Genomic DNA, 22490 nt, shown 5'->3' on the forward strand with positions numbered 1-22490 from the left:
CACTCTCCGACAACATTACTAAACACACACACACACACACTCTCCGACAACATTACTGAACACACACACACACACTCTCCGACAACATTACTGAACACACACACACACTCTCCGACAACATTACTGAACACACACACACACTCTCCGACAACATTACTGAACACACACACACACACACACTCTCCGACAACATTACTGAACACAAACACACACACACTCTCCGACAACATTACTGAACACACACACACACACACTCTCCGACAACATTACTGAACACACACACACACTCTCCGACAACATTACTGAACACACACACACACTCTCCGACAACATTACTGAACACACACACACACACACACTCCGACAACATTACTGAACACACACACACACACTCTCTCTCCGACAACATTACTGAACACACACACACACACACACTCCGACAACATTACTGAACACACACACACACTCCGACAACATTACTGAACACACACACACACACACTCCGACAACATTACTGAACACAAACACACACACACTCTCCGACAACATTACTGAACACACACACACACTCTCCGACAACATTACTGAACACAAACACACACACACTCTCCGACAACATTACTGAACACAAACACACACACACTCTCCGACAACATTACTGAACACACACACACACTCTCTCTCCGACAACATTACTGAACACACACACACACTCTCCGACAACATTACTGAACACACACACACACTCTCCGACAACATTACTGAACACACACACACACACTCTCCGACAACATTACTGAACACACACACACACACTCTCTCTCCGACAACATTACTGAACACACACACACACACTCCGACAACATTACTAAACACACACACACACTCTCCGACAACATTACTGAACACACACACACACTCCGACAACATTACTGAACACACACACACACACTCTCCGACAACATTACTAAACACACACACACACACTCTCTCCGACAACATTACTGAACACACACACACTCTCTCCGACAACATTACTGAACACACACACACACTCTCCGACAACATTACTGAACACACACACACACACTCTCTCCGACAACATTACTGAACACACACACACACACACACTCTCCGACAACATTACTGAACACACACACACACACACTCTCTTCGACAACATTACTGAACACACACACACACACTCTCTCTCCGACAACATTACTGAACACACACACACACACTCCGACAACATTACTGAACACACACACACACACACACTCCGACAACATTACTGAACACACACACACACTCCGACAACATTACTGAACACACACACACACTCCGACAACATTACTGAACACACACACACACACACTCCGACAACATTACTGAACACACACACACACACACTCCGACAACATTACTGAACACACACACACACACACACTCTCCGACAACATTACTGAACACACACACACACACTCTCCGACAACATTACTGAACACACACACACACTCTCTCCGACAACATTACTGAACACACACACACACACACTCTCTCCGACAACATTACTGAACACACACACACACACACACACTCTCTCCGACAACATTACTGAACACACACACACACACACACACTCTCCGACAACATTACTGAACACACACACACACACACACACACTCTCTCCGACAACATTACTGAACACACACACACACACACACACTCTCCGACAACATTACTAAACACACACACACACACACACACACTCTCTCCGACAACATTACTGAACACACACACACACACACACACTCTCCGACAACATTACTAAACACACACACACACACACACACTCTCTCCGACAACATTACTGAACACACACAAACACACACACACTCTCCGACAACATTACTAAACACACACACACACACACACACACTCTCTCCGACAACATTACTGAACACACACACACACACACACACTCTCCGACAACATTACTGAACACAAACACACACACACACTCCGACAACATTACTGAACACACACACACTCTCTTCGACAACATTACTGAACACACACACACAAACACTCTCCGACAAACTTACTGAACACACACACACACACACACTCTCCGACAACATTACTGAACACACACACACACTCTCCGACAACATTACTGAACACACACACACTCTCTCCGACAACATTACTGAACACACACACACACACTCTCCGACAACATTACTGAACACACACACACACTCTCTCCGACAACATTACTGAACACACACACACAAACACTCTCCGACAAACTTACTGAACACACACACACACACACTCTCCGACAACATTACTGAACACACACACACACTCTCCGACAACATTACTGAACACACACACACACTCTCCGACAACATTACTGAACACACACACACACTCTCCGACAACATTACTGAACACACACACACTCTCTCCGACAACATTACTGAACACACACACACACACTCTCTCTCTCTTCGACAACATTACTGAACACACACACACACTCTCCGACAACATTACTGAACACACACACACACACACTCCGACAACATTACTGAACACACACACACACTCTCCGACAACATTACTGAACACACACACACACACACTCCGACAACATTACTGAACACACACACACTCTCTCCGACAACATTACTGAACACACACACACACTCTCCGACAACATTACTGAACACACACACACACACACACACACACTCTCTTCGACAACATTACTGAACACACACACACACACTCTCTCTCCGACAACATTACTGAACACACACACACACACTCTCTCCGACAACATTACTGAACACACACACACACTCCGACAACATTACTGAACACACACACACACACACACTCCGACAACATTACTGAACACATACACACACACACTCTCCGACAACATTACTGAACACACACACACACACACTCCGACAACATTACTGAACACATACACACACACACTCTCCGACAACATTACTGAACACACACACACACACTCCGACAACATTACTGAACACACACACACACACTCTCTCCGACAACATTACTGAACACACACACACACACACTCCGACAACATTACTGAACACACACACACTCCGACAACATTACTGAACACACACACACACTCTCTCTCCGACAACATTACTGAACAGACACACACACACACTCTCCGACAACATTACTGAACACACACACACACTCCGACAACATTACTGAACACACACACACACTCTCCGACAACATTACTGAACACACACACACACAAACACTCTCCGACAACATTACTGAACACACACACACACACACTCTCCGACAACATTACTGAACACACACACACACACTCTCCGACAACATTACTGAACACACACACACACTCTCCGACAACATTACTGAACACAAACACACACACACTCCGACAACATTACTGAACACACACACACAAACACTCTCCGACAAACTTACTGAACACACACACACACACACACACTCTCTTCGACAACATTACTGAACACACACACACACTCTCCGACAACATTACTAAACACACACACACACACTCTCTCCGACAACATTACTGAACACACACACACACACACTCTCCGACAACATTACTGAACACACACACACACACTCTCCGACAACATTACTAAACACACACACACACACTCTCTCCGACAACATTACTGAACACACACACACACACTCTCTCCGACAACATTACTGAACACACACACACACTCTCCGACAACATTACTGAACACAAACACACACACACTCTCCGACAACATTACTGAACACACACACACACTCTCTCTCCGACAACATTACTGAACACACACACACACTCTCCGACAACATTACTGAACACACACACACACTCTCCGACAACATTACTGAACACACACACACACTCTCTCCGACAACATTACTGAACACACACACACACACTCTCTCTCCGACAACATTACTGAACACAAACACACACACTCTCCGACAACATTACTGAACACAAACACACACACACTCTCCGACAACATTACTGAACACACACACACACACTCTCTCCGACAACATTACTGAACACACACACACACACACTCTCCGACAACATTACTGAACACACACACACACTCTCCGACAACATTACTGAACACACACACACACTCTCCGACAACATTACTGAACACACACACACACACTCTCCGACAACATTACTAAACACACACACACACACTCTCTCCGACAACATTACTGAACACACACACACACACACTCTCCGACAACATTACTGAACACACACAGACTCTCTCCGACAACATTACTGAACACAAACACACACACACTCTCCGACAACATTACTGAACACACACACACACTCTCTCTCCGACAACATTACTGAACACACACACACACTCTCCGACAACATTACTGAACACACACACACACTCTCCGACAACATTACTGAACACACACACACACTCTCTCCGACAACATTACTGAACACACACACACACACTCTCTCTCCGACAACATTACTGAACACAAACACACACACTCTCCGACAACATTACTGAACACACACACACACACACTCTCCGACAACATTACTGAACACACACACACACACTCTCTCCGACAACATTACTGAACACACACACACACACACTCTCCGACAACATTACTGAACACACACACACTCTCTCCGACAACATTACTGAACACACACACACACTCTCCGACAACATTACTGAACACACACACACACACTCTCTCTCCGACAACATTACTGAACACACACACACACAATCCGACAACATTACTGAACACACACACACACTCTCTTCGACAACATTACTGAACACACACACACACACTCTCTCTCCGACAACATTACTGAACACACACACACACAATCCGACAACATTACTGAACACACACACACTCTCTCCGACAACATTACTGAACACACACACACACACTCTCTCTCCGACAACATTACTGAACACAAACACACACACTCTCCGACAACATTACTGAACACACACACACACACACTCTCCGACAACATTACTAAACACACACACACACACTCTCCGACAACATTACTAAACACACACACACACACTCTCTCCGACAACATTACTGAACACACACACACACACACTCTCCGACAACATTACTGAACACACACACACACACACACACACACACTCTCCGACAACATTACTGAACACACACACACACACTCTCCGACAACATTACTAAACACACACACACACACACACACACTCTCTCCGACAACATTACTGAACACACACACACACACTCTCTCCGACAACATTACTGAACACACACACACACACACTCTCCGACAACATTACTGAACACAAACACACACACACTCTCCGACAACATTACTGAACACACACACACTCTCTCCAACAACATTACTGAACACACACACTCTCTCCGACAACATTACTGAACACACACACACACTCTCCGACAACATTACTGAACACACACACACACACACTCTCTCTCCGACAACATTACTGAACACACACACACACACTCTCTGACAACATTACTGAACACACACACACACACACTCCGACAACATTACTGAACACACACACACACACACTCTCCGACAACATTACTGAACACAAACACACACACACTCTCCGACAACATTACTGAACACACACACACTCTCTCCGACAACATTACTGAACACACACACTCTCTCCGACAACATTACTGAACACACACACACACTCTCCGACAACATTACTGAACACACACACACACACACTCTCTTTGACAACATTACTGAACACACACACACACTCTCTCTCTCCGACAACATTACTGAACACACACACACACACTCTCTCTCCGACAACATTACTGAACACACACACACACACTCTCTCCGACAACATTACTGAACACACACACACACTCTCTCTCCGACAACATTACTGAACACACACACTCTCTCCGACAACATTACTGAACACACACACACACACACTCTCCGACAACATTACTGAACACAAACACACACACACTCTCCGACAACATTACTGAACACACACACTCTCTCCGACAACATTACTGAACACACACACTCTCTCCGACAACATTACTGAACACACACACACACTCTCCGACAACATTACTGAACACACACACACACACTCTCTCCGACAACATTACTGAACACACACACACACACACTCTCCGACAACATTACTGAACACACACACACACACTCTCTCCGACAACATTACTGAACACACACACACACACACTCCGACAACATTACTGAACACACACACACACACACTCCGACAACATTACTGAGCACACACACACACACACTCTCTCCGACAACATTACTGAACACACACACACACTCTCTCCGACAACATTACTGAACACACACACACACACACACTCCGACAACATTACTGAACACACACACACACACACTCCGACAACATTACTGAACACACACACACACTCCGACAACATTACTGAACACACACACACACACTCCGACAACATTACTGAACACACACACACACACTCTCTCCGACAACATTACTGAACACACACACACACACTCTCTCCGACAACATTACTGAACACACACACACACACACTCCGACAACATTACTGAACACACACACACACTCTCCGACAACATTACTGAACACACACACACACACTCTCTCCGACAACATTACTGAACACACACACACACTCTCCGACAACATTACTGAACACACACACACACACTCTCTCCGACAACATTACTGAACACACACACACACTCTCCGACAACATTACTGAACACACACACACACACTCTCTCCGACAACATTACTGAACACACACACACACACACTCCGACAACATTACTGAACACACACACACTCTCCGACAACATTACTGAACACACACACACACTCTCCGACAACATTACTGAACACACACACACACACTCTCTCCGACAACATTACTGAACACACACACACACACACTCCGACAACATTACTGAACACACACACACACACTCTCCGACAACATTACTTAACACACACACTCTCTCCGACAACATTACTGAACACACACACACAATCCGACAACATTACTGAACACACACACACACACACACACACACTCTCTTCGACAACATTACTGAACACACACACACACACACTCTCTCTCCGACAACATTACTGAACACACACACACACTCTCTCCGACAACATTACTGAACACACACACACACACACACTCCGACAACATTACTGAACACACACACACACACACAATCCGACAACATTACTGAACACATACACACACACACTCTCTCCGACAACATTACTGAACACACACACACTCTCTCCGACAACATTACTGAACACACACACACACACTCTCCGACAACATTACTGAACACACACACACACTCTCTTCGACAACATTACTGAACACACACACACACTCTCCGACAACATTACTGAACACACACACACACTCTCTCTCCGACAACATTACTGAACACACACACACACACACACACTCCGACAACATTACTGAACACACACACACACACACTCCGACAACATTACTGAACACATACACACACACACTCTCTCCGACAACATTACTGAACACACACACACACTCTCTCCGACAACATTACTGAACACACACACACACTCCGACAACATTACTGAACACACACACACACACACACACTCCGACAACATTACTGAACACATACACACACACACTCTCTCCGACAACATTACTGAACACACACACACACTCTCTCCGACAACATTACTGAACACACACACACACACACTCTCTCCGACATTACTGAACACACACACACACACACTCTCCGACAACATTACTGAACACACACACACACACTCTCCGACAACATTACTAAACACACACACACACACACACACTCTCTCCGACAACATTACTGAACACACACACACACACACACACTCTCCGACAACATTACTGAACACACACACACACACACTCTCCGACAACATTACTAAACACACACACACACACACTCTGCGACAACATTACTGAACACACACACACACTCTCTCCGACAACATTACTGAACACACACACACACTCTCTCCGACAACATTACTGAACACACACACACACACACACTCTCTCCGACAACATTACTGAACACACACACACTCCGACAACATTACTGAACACACACACACTCCGACAACATTACTGAACACACACACACACACACTCTCCGACAACATTACTGAACACACACACACACACACTCTCTCCGACAACATTACTGAACACACACACACACTCCGACAACATTACTGAACACACAAACACACACTCTCTCCGACAACATTACTGAACACACACACACACACTCTCCGACAACATTACTGAACACACACACACACACTCTCCGACAACATTACTGAACACACACACACTCTCTCTGACAACATTACTGAACACACACACTCTCTCCGACAACATTACTGAACACACACACACACACACTCTCCGACAACATTACTGAACACAAACACACACACACTCTCCGACAACATTACTGAACACACACACACACACTCCGACAACATTACTGAACACACACACTCTCTCTCCGACAACATTACTGAACACACACACACACTCTCCGACAACATTACTGAACACACACACTCTCTCTCCGACAACATTACTGAACACACACACACACTCTCCGACAACATTACTGAACACACACACACACACTCTCCGACAACATTACTGAACACACACACACACTCTCCGACAACATTACTGAACACACACACTCTCTCTCCGACAACATTACTGAACACACACACACACTCTCCGACAACATTACTGAACACACACACACACACTCTCTTCGACAACATTACTGAACACACACACACACACTCTCTCTCCGACAACATTACTGAACACACACACACACACTCTCTCTCCGACAACATTACTGAACACACACACACACACACACACTCCGACAACATTACTGAACACACACACACACACTCTCCGACAACATTACTGAACACACACACACACACACTCCGACAACATTACTGAACACACACACACACACTCTCTCCGACAACATTACTGAACACACACACACACTCCGACAACATTACTGAACACACACACACACACTCTCTCTCTCCGACAACATTACTGAACACACACACACTCTCTCTCCGACAACATTACTGAACAGACACACACACACTCTCTCTCCGACAACATTACTGAACAGACACACACACACACACACTCTCCGACAACATTACTGAACAGACACACACACACACACTCTCCGACAACATTACTGAACACACACACACACACTCTCCGACAACATTACTGAACACACACACACACACTCTCCGACAACATTACTGAACACACACACACACACTCTCCGACAACATTACTGAACACACACACACACACTCTCCGACAACATTACTGAACACACACACACACACTCTCTCCGACAACATTACTGAACACACACACACACTCTCTCCGACAACATTACTGAACACACACACACACACTCTCCGACAACATTACTGAACACACACACACACTCCGACAACATTACTGAACACACACACACATACTCTCCGACAACATTACTGAATACACACACACACACTCTCCGACAACATTACTGAACACACACACACACTCTCCGACAACATTACTGAACACACACACACACTCTCCGACAACATTACTGAACACACACACACACACTCTCCGACAACATTACTGAACACACACACACACTCTCTCCGACAACATTACTGAACACACACACACACACACACTCTCTCCGACAACATTACTGAACACACACACACTCCGACAACATTACTGAACACAGACACACTCCGACAACATTACTGAACACACACACACACACACACACTCTCCGACAACATTACTGAACACACACACACACACACTCTCTCCGACAACATTACTGAACACACACACACACTCCGACAACATTACTGAACACACAAACACACACTCTCTCCGACAACATTACTGAACACACACACACACTCTCCGACAACATTACTGAACACACACACACTCTCTGACAACATTACTGAACACACACACACACACACACACACTGTGTCTCTGACTACATTACTGAACACACACACACTCTGTCTCTGACTACATTACTGAACACACTCTCTGTGTCTCTGACTACATTACTGAACACACACACACACACACTGTCTCTGACTACATTACTGAACACACACACACACACTGTGTCTCTGACTACATTACTGAACACACACACACACACACACTGTGTCTCTGACTACATTACTGAACACACACACACACACTGTGTCTCTGACTACATTACTGAACACACACACACACTGTGTCTCTGACTACATTACTGAACACACACACACTGTGTCTCTGACTACATTACTGAACACACACACTCTGTGTCTCTGACTACATTACTGAACACACACACACTGTGTCTCTGACTACATTACTGAACACACACACACACACTGTGTCTCTGACTACATTACTGAACACACACACACTGTGTCTCTGACTACATTACTGAACACACACACACACACTGTGTCTCTGACTACATTACTGAACACACACACACTGTCTCTGACTACATTACTGAACACACACACTGTGTCTCTGACTACATTACTGAACACACACACTGTGTCTCTGACTACATTACTGAACACACACACACACTGTGTCTCTGACTACATTACTGAACACACACACACACACTGCGTCTCTGACTACATTACTGAACACACACACACACACACACACTGTGTCTCTGACTACATTACTGAACACACACACACTGTGTCTCTGACTACATTACTGAACACACACACACACACTGTGTCTCTGACTACATTACTGAACACACACACACTGTGTCTCTGACTACATTACTGAACACACACACACTGTGTCTCTGACTACATTACTGAACACACACACACTGTGTCTCTGACTACATTACTGAACACACAATCTCTGTGTCTCTGAATACATTACTGAACACACACACTGTCTCTGACTACATTACTGAACACACACACACACACTGTCTCTGACTACATTACTGAACACACACACACTGTGTCTGACTACATTACTGAACACACACACACACACTGTGTCTCTGACTACATTACTGAACACACACACACACTGTCTCTGACTACATTACTGAACACACACACACTGTGTCTGACTACATTACTGAACACACACACACTGTGTCTGACTACATTACTGAACACACACACACTGTCTCTGACTACATTACTGAACACACACACACACACTCTGTCTCTGACTACATTACTGAACACACACACACACTGTGTCTCTGACTACATTACTGAACACACACACACTGTGTCTCTGACTACATTACTGAACACACACACACACTGTGTCTGACTACATTACTGAACACACACACACTGTCTCTGACTACATTACTGAACACACACACACACACACACTGTCTCTGACTACATTACTGAACACACACACACACACACACTGTGTCTCTGACTACATTACTGAACACACACACACACACACACACTGTCTCTGACTACATTACTGAACACACACACACACTGTCTCTGACTACATTACTGAACACACACACACTGTCTCTGACTACATTACTGAACACACACACACTGTCTCTGACTACATTACTGAACACACACACACACACTGTGTCTCTGACTACATTACTGAACACACACACACACTGTCTCTGACTACATTACTGAACACACACACACACTGTGTCTCTGACTACATTACTGAACACACACACACACTGTGTCTCTGACTACATTACTGAACACACACACACACTGTGTCTCTGACTACATTACTGAACACACACACACACTGTGTCTCTGACTACATTACTGAACACACACACACTGTCTCTGACTACATTACTGAACACACACACACACTGTCTCTGACTACATTACTGAACACACACACACACTGTGTCTCTGACTACATTACTGAACACACACACACACTGTGTCTGACTACATTACTGAACACACACACACACTGTGTCTCTGACTACATTACTGAACACACACACACACTGTGTCTCTGACTACATTACTGAACACACACACACTGTCTCTGACTACATTACTGAACACACACACACACACACACACACACACACTGTGTCTCTGACTACATTACTGAACACACACACACTGTCTCTGACTACATTACTGAACACACACACACACACACACACACACACACTGTGTCTCTGACTACATTACTGAACACACACACACACACACACACACTGTCTCTGACTACATTACTGAACACACACACACACTGTCTCTGACTACATTACTGAACACACACACACACTGTCTCTGACTACATTACTGAACACACACACACACTGTCTCTGACTACATTACTGAACACACACACACACTGTGTCTCTGACTACATTACTGAACACACACACACACTGTGTCTCTGACTACATTACTGAACACACACACACACTGTGTCTCTGACTACATTACTGAACACACACACACACTGTGTCTCTGACTACATTACTGAACACACACACACACTGTGTCTCTGACTACATTACTGAACACACACACACTGTCTCTGACTACATTACTGAACACACACACACACACACTGTCTCTGACTACATTACTGAACACACACACACACTGTGTCTCTGACTACATTACTGAACACACACACACACACATTGTGTCTCTGACTACATTACTGAACACACACACTGTGTCTCTGACTACATTACTGAACACACACACAGTGTCTCTGACTACATTACTGAACACACACACACACTCTCTGTGTCTCTGACTACATTACTGAACACACACACTCTCTGTGTCTCTGACTACATTACTGAACACACACACAATCTGTGGCTCTGACTACATTACTGAACACACACACTCTCTGTGTCTCTGACTACATTACTGAACACACACACTGTCTCTGACTACATTACTGAACACACACACTCTCTGTGTCTCTGACATTACTGAACACACACACAGTGTCTCTGACTACATTACTGAACACACACACTGTCTCTGACTACATTACTGAACACACACACTCTCTGTGTCTCTGACTACATTACTGAACACACACACACTCTGTGTCTCTGACTACATTACTGAACACACACACACTGTGTCTCTGACTACATTACTGAACACACACACACACACACTGTGTCTCTGACTACATTACTGAACACACACACACACTGTCTCTGACTACATTACTGAACACACACACACACACATTGTGTCTCTGACTACATTACTGAACACACACACTGTGTCTCTGACTACATTACTGAACACACACACACAGTGTCTCTGACTACATTACTGAACACACACACACAGTGTCTCTGACTACATTACTGAACACACACACACTGTGTCTCTGACTACATTACTGAACACACACACACACACACACACTGTGTCTCTGACTACATTACTGAACACACACACAATCTCTGTGTCTCTGACTACATTACTGAACAGACACACACACACACACACACACACTGTGTCTCTGACTACATTACTGAACACACCCACACACACTGTGTCTCTGACTACATTACTGAACACACACACACTGTCTCTGACTACATTACTGAACACACACACACACACACTGTGTCTCTGACTACATTACTGAACACACACACACAGTGTCTCTGACTACATTACTGAACACACACACACAGTGTCTCTGACTACATTACTGAACACACACACACTCTGTGTCTCTGACTACATTACTGAACACACACACACACACACACAGTGTCTCTGACTACATTACTGAACACACACACAATCTCTGTGTCTCTGACTACATTACTGAACAGACACACACACACACACACACACACTGTGTCTCTGACTACATTACTGAACACACCCACACACACTGTGTCTCTGACTACATTACTGAACACACACACACTGTCTCTGACTACATTACTGAACACACACACACACACACTGTGTCTCTGACTACATTACTGAACACACTCTCTGTGTCTCTGACTACATTACTGAACACACACACACACACACTGTGTCTCTGACTACATTACTGAACACACTCTCTGTGTCTCTGACTACATTACTGAACACACACACACACACACTCTGTGTCTCTGACTACATTACTGAACACACACACACAGTGTCTCTGACTACATTACTGAACACACACACACTCTGTGTCTGACTACATTACTGAACACACTCTCTGTGTCTCTGACTACATTACTGAACACACACACACACACACTGTGTCTCTGACTACATTACTGAACACACTCTGTGTCTCTGACTACATTACTGAACACACACACACACTCTGTGTCTCTGACTACATTACTGAACACACACACACACTCTGTGTGTCTGACTACATTACTGAACACACACACACACACTGTGTCTCTGACTACATTACTGAACACACACACCCTCTGTCTCTGACTACATTACTGAACACACACACCCTCTGTCTCTGACTACATTACTGAACACACACACACCCTCTGTCTCTGACTACATTACTGAACACACACACCCTCTGTCTCTGACTACATTACTGAACACACACACACCCTCTGTCTCTGACTACATTACTGAACACACACACCCTCTGTCTCTGACTACATTACTGAACACACACACCCTCTGTCTCTGACTACATTACTGAACACACACACACACACACTGTGTCTCTGACTACATTACTGAACACACACACCCTCTGTCTCTGACTACATTACTGAACACACACACACACTCTGTCTCTGACTACATTACTGAACACACACACACACTGTGTCTCTGACTACATCACTGAACACACACACACACTCTGTCTCTGACTACATCACTGAACACACACACACTCTGTCTCTGACTACATTACTGAACACACACACACACACACACACACTGTCTCTGACTACATTACTGAACACACACCCTCTGTCTCTGACTACATTACTGAACACACACACACCCTCTGTCTCTGACTACATTACTGAACACACACACACACTCTGTCTCTGACTACATTACTGAACACACACACCCTCTGTCTCTGACTACATTACTGAACACACACACACACACACTCTGTGTCTCTGACTACATTACTGAACACACACACACTGTCTCTGACTACATTACTGAACACACACCCTCTGTCTCTGACTACATTACTGAACACACACCCTCTGTCTCTGACTACATTACTGAACACACACACACTCTGTGTCTCTGACTACATTACTGAACACACACACACACTCTGTCTCTGACTACATTACTGAACACACACACACACACACTGTGTCTCTGACTACATTACTGAACACACACACACACTCTCTGTGTCTCATTACTGAACACACACACACACTCTGTGTCTCTGACTAAATTAATGAACACACACACACATACACACACACACACTCTGTCTCATTATTGAACACACACACACACACTCTCTGTGTCTCTGACTACATTAATGAACACACACACATACACACTGTGTCTCATTACTGAACACACACACACTCTCTGTGTCTGACTACATTACTGAACACACACACACACACACACACACACACTGTGTCTCTGACTACATTACTGAACACACACACACACACACACTGTGTCTCTGACTACATTACTGAACACACACACACTGTCTCTGACTACATTACTGAACACACACACACACACACTGTGTCTCTGACTACATTACTGAACACACACACACACTGTGTCTCTGACTACATTACTGAACACACACACACACACACTGTGTCTCTGACTACATTACTGAACACACACACTCTGTGTCTCTGACTACATTACTGAACACACACACTCTGTGTCTCTGACTACATTACTGAACACACACACACACACTGTGTCTCTGACTACATTACTGAACACACACACACTGTGTCTCTGACTACATTACTGAACACACACACACACACTGTGTCTCTGACTACATTACTGAACACACACACACACACTGTGTCTCTGACTACATTACTGAACACACACACACTGTGTCTCTGACTACATTACTGAACACACACACACTGTCTCTGACTACATTACTGAACACACACACACACACACACTGTCTCTGACTACATTACTGAACACACACACACTGTGTCTCTGACTACATTACTGAACACACACACTGTCTCTGACTACATAACTGAACACACACACACTGTCTCTGACTACATTACTGAACACACACACACTGTCTCTGACTACATTACTGAACACACACACACAATCTCTGTGTCTCTGACTACATAACTGAACACACACACACCCTCTGTCTCTGACTACATTACTGAACACACACACTGTGTCTCTGACTACATTACTGAACACACACACAATCTCTGTGTCTCTGACTACATTACTGAACACACACACACTGTCTCTGACTACATTACTGAACACACACTCTTTGTGTCTCTGACTACATTACTGAACACACACACACACTGTGTCTGACTACATTACTGAACACACACACACACTCTGTGTCTCTGACTACATTACTGAACACACACACACACTGTCTCTGACTACATTACTGAACACACACACACTGTGTCTCTGACTACATTACTGAACACACACACACACTGTCTCTGACTACATTACTGAACACACACACACACTGTCTCTGACTACATTACTGAACACACACACACACTGTGTCTCTGACTACATTACTGAACACACACACACACTGTGTCTCTGACTACATTACTGAACACACACACACACACACACACACACACACTGTGTCTCTGACTACATTACTGAACACACACACACTGTGTCTCTGACTACATTACTGAACACACACACACACACACACACACTGTGTCTCTGACTACATTACTGAACACACACACACACACACACTGTGTCTCTGACTACATTACTGAACACACACACACACAGTGTCTCTGACTACATTACTGAACACACACACAATCTCTGTGTCTCTGACTACATTACTGAACACACACACACTGTCTCTGACTACATTACTGAACACACACACACTGTGTCTCTGACTACATTACTGAACACACACACACACACTGTGTCTCTGACTACATTACTGAACACACACACACTGTGTCTCTGACTACATTACTGAACACACACACACACACTGTGTCTCTGACTACATTACTGAACACACACACCCTCTGTCTCTGACTACATTACTGAACACACACACCCTCTGTCTCTGACTACATTACTGAACACACACACACTGTGTCTCTGACTACATTACTGAACACACACACACTGTGTCTCTGACTACATTACTGAACACACACACACTGTGTCTCTGACTACATTACTGAACACACACACACACTGTGTCTCTGACTACATTACTGAACACACACACACTGTGTCTCTGACTACATTACTGAACACACACACACTGTCTCTGACTACATTACTGAACACACACACACACACACTGTGTCTCTGACTACATTACTGAACACACACACACAGTGTCTCTGACTACATTACTGAACACACACACACTGTGTCTCTGACTACATTACTGAACACACACACACTGTGTCTCTGACTACATTACTGAACACACTCTCTGTGTCTCTGACTACATTACTGAACACACACACACACACACTGTGTCTCTGACTACATTACTGAACACACACACACACTGTGTCTCTGACTACATTACTGAACACACTCTCTGTGTCTCTGACTACATTACTGAACACACACCCTCTGTCTGACTACATTACTGAACACACACACACACTGTGTCTCTGACTACATCACTGAACACACACACACTCTGTCTCTGACTACATTACTGAACACACACCCTCTGTCTCTGACTACATTACTGAACACACACACACTCTGTCTCTGACTACATTACTGAACACACACACACACACTCTGTGTCTCTGACTACATTACTGAACACACACACACACACTCTGTCTCTGACTACATTACTGAACACACACACACACACTCTCTGTGTCTCTGACTACATTAATGAACACACACACATACACACTGTGTCTCATTACTGAACACACACACACTCTGTGTCTGACTACATTACTGAACACACACACACATACACACACACACTGTGTCTCATTACTGAACACACACACAATCTCTGTGTCTGACTACATTACTGAACACACACACACTCTGTCTCTGACTACATTACTGAACACACACACACACACACTGTGTCTCTGACTACATTACTGAACACACACACACACACACAGTGTCTCTGACTACATTACTGAACACACACACACAATCTCTGTGTCTCTGACTACATTACTGAACACACACACACACTGTGTCTCTGACTACATTACTGAACACACACACACACACTGTGTCTCTGACTACATTACTGAACACACACACACACTGTGTCTCTGACTACATTACTCAACACACACACACACTCTCTGTGTCTCTGACTACATTACTGAACACACACACACACACTCTCTGTGTCTCATTACTGAACACACACACACACTCTGTGTCTCTGACTAAATTAATGAACACACACACACACACTCTGTCTCTGACTACATTACTGAACACACACACACTCTGTCTCTGACTACATTACTGAACACACACACACTCTGTCTCTGACTACATTACTGAACACACACACACACACACTGTGTCTCTGACTACATTACTGAACGCACACACACACACTCTTTGTGTCTCTGACTACATTACTGAACACACACACACACACTGTGTCTGACTACATTACTGAACACACACACACACTGTGTCTGACTACATTACTGAACACACACACTCTGTGTCTCTGACTACATTACTGAACACACACACACTGTGTCTCTGACTACATTACTGAACACACACACACACTGTGTCTCTGACTACATTACTGAACACACACACACACTCTTTGTGTCTCTGACTACATTACTGAACACACACACTCTGTGTCTCTGACTACATTACTGAACACACACACACTGTGTCTCTGACTACATTACTGAACACACACACACACACTGTGTCTCTGACTACATTACTGAACACACACACACTGTGTCTCTGACTACATTACTGAACACACACACACACACTGTGTCTCTGACTACATTACTGAACACACACACACACACTGTGTCTCTGACTACATTACTGAACACACACACACACTCTTTGTGTCTCTGACTACATTACTGAACACACACACACACTCTTTGTGTCTCTGACTACATTACTGAACACACACACACACTCTTTGTGTCTCTGACTACATTACTGAACACACACACACACACTTCCTCTCCTCTTCCTCCATCGCTCTCAGATCCTCAGTGTTTATTTCGATCATCACACACTGCACTTCAGCCTCATTAAGAGGAACAGAAGGCTAGCTGATTAGCTGAGGTTTGATTATAAGACTAAATTAATAAAAGTGAATATTATTGTGTAGAATTTCTCTCCTGCTGTGTGACTGTGACTCTGAACTACACACACACACACACACACACACAACTAGACACTTTAAACATTAGAATGTTGTATAATCTGACCTTCTGCCCGTGTGTGTGTCCTGCACACATTATAATTTACTGGGGTTCAATTTCACTGTTAAAGGAAATCGTCTGCTAAAAATAACCAGTGTGTCCGGCTGTGAGGATTACTGCTGACCGAGACCGGCGTGTTTATTATACACACTAAAGCAGTGCTCCAGCAGATCATTCCAGAACAATCAGAAAAACAGAACTCCACAGCACCTAACATGCTAGCTAACAGCTCTGTACAGAACCGAGCCGGAGCCTTACAGACGACAGAGTAGAGCTGGGCGATTAATCGTTATTATCGATTAATTCGAATTTGTGGTTTATGTCGATGTTGAAAAACGAAAATCGATTTTCTGATTTCACTTTGGTTTGGCTGAGTGAGCTTCTGTAGTTCTGCGACGCAAAGAGCTTGTTTCTAAGAGAGGCGCGATTTCTTCAGTCGGATGGAAGAACGTGTTGAAAGACGGGGAAGCGCCGAAAGTCTGCCGCCGTTTTCATATGAAATTTAAAGGGGACTGAAGTGATCACGAATTTGTGTAGAGTTTATGGAGAATCGCAGAATTCTTAGGGTGGCTGAATAGAAATGTTAAAAATGGCCGAAATTACGAAAACGGAGGCAGACTTCGGCTCCTCCCCATCTTTCAGTGTGTTCTTCAATCCGACTGAAGAAACCGCGGCGTCGCAGAGCGAGGATCAGAGGACGTGTGTGTGTGTGTGTGTGTGTGTGTGTGTGTGAGTGTGTGTGTGTGTGTGTGTGTGTGATCAGGAAGACTTGTATTTGGCTTGTTCAGTACTCAAATGTTATACACATCTGTACAATACAGTGGAATGCTGCAATAAGTTTCCCATCCTACCCTGTTACTAAAACCTTTATTTTATTTATTTATTTATTTTTTACTATTATACCCTCATTAAATGAAAATCCTAGTCTTGCCCCTGATTGAGCCCGTATACACAGATGTAAAATGCTGTCTGGCTCCTGTTTGATTTTATTTAGCGTGTTAGTTGCATGTCGGTTTTATTTAGCGTGTTAGTTGCATGTCGGTTTTATTTAGCGTGTTAGTTGCATGTCGGTTTTATTTAGCGTGTTAGTTGCATGTCGGTTTTATTTAGCGTGTTAGTTGCATGTCGGTTTTATTTAGCGTGTTAGTTGCATGTCGCCTTTATTTAGCGTGTTAGTTGCATGTCGCCTTTATTTAGCGTGTTAGTTGCATGTCGGTTTTATTTAGCTTGTTGCATGTCGCCTTTATTTAGCGTGTTAGTTGCATGTTGCCTTTATTTAGCGTGTTAGTTGCATGTCGGTTTTATTTAGCTTGTTGCATGTCGCCTTTATTTAGCGTGTTAGTTGCATGTTGCCTTTATTTAGCGTGTTAGTTGCATGTTGAACCGATTTACAAAATTGTTTTTCTTCAGGGATTTTTTTCAGGTGACAATTATTTATTTTATATAAAGTGATGGAAGTTAAGTCTGCAGTTTGCCCTTTACAAATCCCTCATATTTTGTTATATTCATATGTTTGGTTATATTGTTTTTGCTCAAATTAAAAAAATCTATTCTATAGTCTCTAGTGTGTTATTAAATTTTTTTAAAGAAAAATAATCGTTTTAAAATCGAAAATCGAATTTTGTTTTTAAAAAATCAGAGATTCAATTTTTTGGCCATAATCGCCCAGCTCTACGACAGAGAGACACTAAAGACATGCTGGAGTGTTGAGTCTGACAAAAACCAGTCAAATATACATCTTTATATTCATTTAAAGAGAAAACAGTTTAGTTATTAGTCACAGAGTAAATGTTTGCTATATCTTCGGTTAGCTTCCTATTAAACAAGTTAGCTAGGAGCTGTCACTGGAGTTGAATGTTAGCAAAACTTAGAGTGTCAGGGCTAGCAAAGAGTTCCATTACACAGAATATTACAACTAGCCTTTAATTTACACCTAAATAATTAAAGACCTAGCTTGATAGTTAGATGCTAACACAGCATAAAAAGAAGCAGTGAGACATGGAGGAAAAAATCGTAATAACATTTGAAATATTTTAATAACATTTCTGAGGGAGAATCAGGCAGAAATCATCTCCTTTATTATTAGCATATCATCACACCAACATGTCTGGCTTCGGTGCTCAGCTGCAGCGTCGTTAGCGCTTCATTATTAATTCATCAGGAGTTAAATTAAACCGAGGAACAGAATCAGGAAATTCCAAAAATAGAGTTTAGACTGAAACGTGTGCTCCATCCTGAGAACGACAGAACGATACAAGCCCAAGCGCAGTGCCGTGTCTTTACTACACTTCTGAATATTTTATTAGCATAAAGAATTGATTAGCCACATCCCTGCGTCGCGCTACCCGGTCCCCCATCTCCCCTCATCTTTCCATCTCCATCTCTCTATCCCTGCCCTCCCCATCCCCCAGCTCTCTGTCCTCCATCTCTTTATCCACCCGTCTCTCCTCTTCTCTCTTTCATCTCTAGAATAAATTTTATT

The 22490-nt window shown here is 43.7% G+C and overlaps 1 protein-coding gene across 5 annotated transcripts in view; it reads right to left on the reverse strand.

The window, feature by feature from the left end:
* pacs2 (phosphofurin acidic cluster sorting protein 2) overlaps positions 1-22490 on the reverse strand; it is a 71469-nt gene that overhangs the window by 47670 nt on the left and 1309 nt on the right. The window lies entirely within an intron of this gene.

Source organism: Hemibagrus wyckioides, linkage group LG03 (genome assembly GCF_019097595.1).
Source record: "Hemibagrus wyckioides isolate EC202008001 linkage group LG03, SWU_Hwy_1.0, whole genome shotgun sequence".
Taxonomy (NCBI): Eukaryota; Metazoa; Chordata; class Actinopteri; order Siluriformes; family Bagridae; genus Hemibagrus; species Hemibagrus wyckioides.